A 5,289-nucleotide genomic window follows, 5' to 3' on the forward strand; every position below is an offset into this window, starting at 1 on the left:
AACACTAACACTTCCACACAAGAACATTGTTATCACACAAGAACATTTTGATTAAAAAAAACAAGAAATATTTAAAGTTGTAAATAAATAATGTAGATAAAATAACATGAACACAAATTGCAATGTAAATAAATACAAAGCAGTTCCTTACTTTATGGCTTTTTCTGCCTGTCTTTCTTGTCCTTGGGCAAATTTGCATTAAGGAAGACAAGAGCTCTGACCTTTTTGGGCTTAAGGCGACTTCTCCTCTCTGAGATTATCTGTCCAGTTTTCGAGAATATTCTCTCAGAGGGAACTGATGTCGCCACAACACAAAGCTTCTTGGCCATCAGCTTGTTAAGCCTGGGGTAAACAGGGGCTCGACTCTCCCACCACTTGAGGGAATCCTCATGTGTTGGAAGAAGAGGCTCCTCCAGGTAGGCCCGCACCTCCATGACAGCATCGGCAGTTGGATTCCTGGTTTCCACTGTTCCAGCTACCTGCTCATAGGGGTGGGAGATATAACAATGGGAGATACAACTTTTACGTGATTAGATTAGATTAAATTAGATTCAACTTTAGTTATTACACAGTGTAAGAGAACAGAGTAATGAAATACAGTTTAGCATTTAATTAGAAGTGACAATAGTAGATTTGCATATGTGCAGTATGTACAGATTAAATGCAGAGATTTACAGCTAGAGGAAGTTTTAGACAAAGATGTCATTTCATTCTACATATTTTTATAGAAAAAAAATGTGAATTATTGTTGCCACCCTTACTTCCTCATGGAACTAGCTCCAAACTATTGATCCAGCACCACTGCCTGCTCCTTCCAATCCTTCCACAGCTGGTTGCTGTTGGATGGGTGTGCCATTGCTAATTCTTGCTGCTGCAGTTGACAGCCTTTGAAATGTCTCATCTGCTGTTTTGGCATCAGGGAAGGCCATCCTCTTGAAACGCGGGTCAATCGCAGCAGCCTCTGCTAGTATGTGGTTGGCATGAATCTTGTGGAATCGCGATGACATACTCGCACACAGACTGTCGATCACATCTAGCGCTGCAGCTGTAGTAGTCTTTCGCCGGACATCAGCGGTGGCTCTTTGAAGTCCCCTGGCCAGCACTATGACCTTCGAGGCTGTCAAGTAGCTGGAGAAAAACAAAAACAAACAAAAAAACTTTAATGTTACAATTTTAAAGCTGAAAAAATGATAAATATTACAATGTATTAAACAGATATCTATTGTGGTATCAAATATAATCATATTTTTTTTTATCAGGTAATTGAATATATACTCCAGTGTATTACACAGATATAATAGATATAATTATAATATGGTATAAAATATTCATAATTTACTATCAGGTACTATGCATGCATGCTAAAGAAATATACTGCTGTGCAACTGTTCCACAGTGACTTCCTCAAATGGTTGCAAGATTGTGCACATTTCTTGCACTGTGGTCCATTCCTCCTGGGACAGGTGGCGGACGGGTGCATTGGTGACGGCCAGGGTGGAGATTATGGCATTTTTACTGGCAATAAAGCTTTTCAACATGTAGAAGGTGGAATTCCACCTTGTAGGACAATCCTGTTTCGGTCGGAGCTCCTCCATCTTCATTTGTAGTTGAGTCGCCTTCAGTTTTTGTGCCCCCACGGTGCTTCTGTGAAAGTACTCCACTGCCTCTTTCACCTTATCAATGATGGGCTTTGAAGCTTGCAGGCCCAGGGCATCTCTTACCACCAGGTTAATAGTATGGGCCAGGCAAGGTGCATCCATCCAATGGTTTTTATAGCCTTAGAAACATTTGCCGCATTATCGGTTAGGCAGCACACTACTTTCTTGTCCACCCCCCACTCTGCTGCGACACTAAGCAGCTGTTGTGCAAGGTTGTCTGCTGTGTGCCGCTCACTGAATTCAAAACAGTCCAGGAGGCAGGAGGCCACACGGAAATCCTTGATAAAATGGCAGGTTACAGACATATATGATACTGTTGTTCTTGAAGTCCAACAGTCAGTGGTTAAACAGACAGCTGGTACTTTTGACACCCTTCTCTTCAAAGATGCTTTCTTTGAGTCATACATATCTGTGACCTTCTGGGCTAGTGCCTTTCTACTTGGAGGAATGTAGGAGGGGTTGAGCGCCTGTGAATGTTTTTTGAATTCTGTGTCCTCCACTATTGAGAAAGGCTGGAAGTCAGTGGCTATCATCTTTGCCTGCTCTTCGTCTATCTTCTCCTGTCTTAATGGGGTCAAGACAGGAGGTAAATATTGACTGATGGATGTCTGCTTTCTTTTTGGTCGTGCCTGGCCAGGCGATGTGGTGGGCCCAGTGGGGTCAGAGGCTGATGTGGCTGCATTTGCACTTGATGTGGAGGCAGAGGAGGCAATGGACACATCAGTGTCACTGTTGTTGTCTGAGTCTGGCTCTGCTCTCAAACCTGTGAGCTGCAGTGTTGGGTGTTGAGTCTTCAAATGCCTGTGTAAATTATTTGTTGACCCAGACTTAAATGAAATTACTTTTTGACAAATGCTGCATTTAGCCTTACTGTTTTCTTCGAGAGAAAAGTTCACCCAAATACTGCTCCTTTTCCTCTGGCTCATTTTCAGATGTGTCACGTGTGTGTCTTCCTCCTTCGAACAACCCGCTATCCACTATGACGTTGGCACGTTAAACGGCTCTGTGACTGACTGAGAAAGAGTAACCGTGTGACGGCAGCGTGCACAAGTCATTGGCTCCGCTCCTCCTACCCAATGTACCTCACGTAAAGAATGCGCGCCGCTCGCGTGCACAACTATCATCATGCTGTTAGACAGTAGCACCCTATTTTTTACGGTCTATGGTAGCACCCCTGCGCAGGGTGCGCCCTTTCCCCTATAACTGAGGAGCTAATTTGTGTGCATCTGTGTGAAACACGCATAGGAAAAAAGAACGACAGAAAGAACGGATCCCCTCCAGCCGCGACTCGGCTCCCATCGCTCATGTTAATGAGCCGTTCAAAAGAATCGGTTCGTTCGCGAACGTCACAACTCTAGCCAACATAGTTTTCTAGTCTGTTTAAAAGAATGCTGTGGTCAATTGTGTCAAATGCAGCACTAAGATGGAGTAACACTAATAGAGAGATAAAACCACAATCGGCTCGTAAGAGCAGATCATTTGTGACTCTAATGAGAGCTGTCTCGGTACTATGATGTGGTCTAAATCCTGATTGAAAGTCCTCGCAGATATCATTTCTTTCAAGAAAGGAACACAGTTGTGAGGATACTGCCTTTTACAGTAACTTTGACAGAAAAGGCAGATTCGAGATTGGCCTGTAATTAACTAATTCTGTAGGATCAAGTTGCGGTTTTTTAACAAGCGGTTTTATCATAGCTAGCTTAAAGGTTTTTGGTACGTAACCTAGCGACAAAGACGAATTAATGATACTAAGAAGAGGATCTATGACCTCTGGAAGCATCTCTTTCAGTAGTTTAGTCGGAATAGGGTCTAGCATACAAGTTGTTGATTTAGATGAATTAACGAGTTTGCAAAATTCTTCCTCTCCTATCCACAAGTTTCCTACGCCCCATGAGGCCTTGCGTCAAAATTGGGCGCGACTTCCGGTTGGAAGTAAACAAAGCGCGATTTGACATGCTTGACACTCGTTCATTCAACAGTTGACAGTCATTCAAGTTATAGCGATCCAAACTAGCTAACGATGTGGGAACACAACCTCAACGAAATTCAAAAGGGTGAAATTACAGTACCTTTACCTCCGCAGTAGTTGATTGGGAGTATTATAATAACATTATTAATAATCAATACTCATCAAGGCATGGTGACAGACAGTTGTGCGAGCTGACAAACAATTAAAATAAAAATCCACACTTAGTCATTGTGCTTTGGAGTTTATTCAAAATTATAAATGAATGTGCTGCTTGAATACATTAACTTGCACATTTGGTATTCTGTCAACACAGGCGTTGGTCCTGAGTTTAGGTGTAACATCAGTAGAGAACAGCCAATCACATGCTGATAGAGTTTATAGAACATTAAGAATTTAAACAAATGTACACAGGAAGATTCATCGTCTTTTGGGAGGTGATGGAAACTACAGTCGTTGGCAGGATCACTCTGATTTCGTTTTCAGCTTATGTTCAAAACAATCCCGTTTAAGCCACTGAACTAGTTTAGTCCGGTTATACATACAACCGCGAACAGCACATGTTGTCCCTGAGCTCCGTAACGACATCTCTCATAAAGATTTGCGTCTTTAAATAGTAAAATAATTCTCCGAAAAACAGCTAGCCTCTTCGCTAACTAACACACAAAATACCATTGGAATGCTACTTCCGCCGCGTCACCGGAAGTTTCACCCACTATATTTTTTACAGGAGCGCCCCTCGGAAACTTGTGGATAGCAGCAATTGAAACAAATCTTTCCTCAGGGAGACAACAGTGCACTCTTTAATCTTTTTTAAGCGCAACGGAGCAACTGCGTCTAAAGTGCTGGAAAAGAGAGAGTTCTAAGAGTTTGAATCTTCTAAGCTATCCGGAATGCTGAGAAGATGAAACTGATTAGGAAGATTATTGATAAAGCAATTTTTAGTGGCAGAGGTTATAGGTCTAACATATTTATAACACGGAGTCGGCTTTGCTTTGGCTAAGTGAAGTTTACACAAGACTAGATAGTGATCTGAGATGTCATCGCTCTGCTGCAGAATTTCAGCGGCATCAACATCTATTCCATGAGATAATATTAGATCTAGAGTATGATTACGACAATGAGTGATAGGGCTGGGCGATAAAACGATAACGATATGTATTGCGATAGACACGTGATCGATATCAATAAAAAATGTGTTCGATATTTTTTTTTCTTCGACGGAAGTAACCACAGGTTGCGAAGCAAGTTTGGTTGCATTAACAAAGGCACTCACTCTCTGGTAACCTAGCGACGTAGGGAGTGACACGTAACAGGCAGTCATTTCGTCGTCTCGTGCTGCTGAATTCCTCTTCAGTAACCGGCAACTGATGCAGAACACGAGTGCCCTTCATTTGCTTGCCATTCAGGCTAGAATTGTGAGACATTATTGGATAATTCGCTTTATTCGCGTTTGATGTGAACACAGAATAATGAACAGGCTGCGATGTCAAGATTGCAATGCTGGAGTGTGTGTGTGCACGCGCAGGCACGTGCGCGATCGAACTTTGTTTATGTGTAAGTGAGAGAGAGAGAGAGAGAGAGAGAGAGAGAGAGAGAGAGAGAGAGAGAGAGAGAGAGAGAGAGAGAGAGAGAGAGAGAGAGAGAGCGGCACGCGAGCGCGAT

General features: G+C 42.6%; 1 pseudogene; it reads right to left on the reverse strand.

The window, feature by feature from the left end:
* Positions 1–722: 722 nt before the first annotated feature.
* Positions 723–1,760, reverse strand: LOC148981901 (E3 SUMO-protein ligase ZBED1-like; annotated as a pseudogene).
* Positions 1,761–5,289: the final 3,529 nt, after the last annotated feature.

The sequence above is a fragment of the Pimephales promelas genome, chromosome 3 (genome assembly GCF_988280905.1).
Source record: "Pimephales promelas chromosome 3, fPimPro1.hap1.1, whole genome shotgun sequence".
Classification (NCBI taxonomy): Eukaryota; Metazoa; Chordata; class Actinopteri; order Cypriniformes; family Leuciscidae; genus Pimephales; species Pimephales promelas.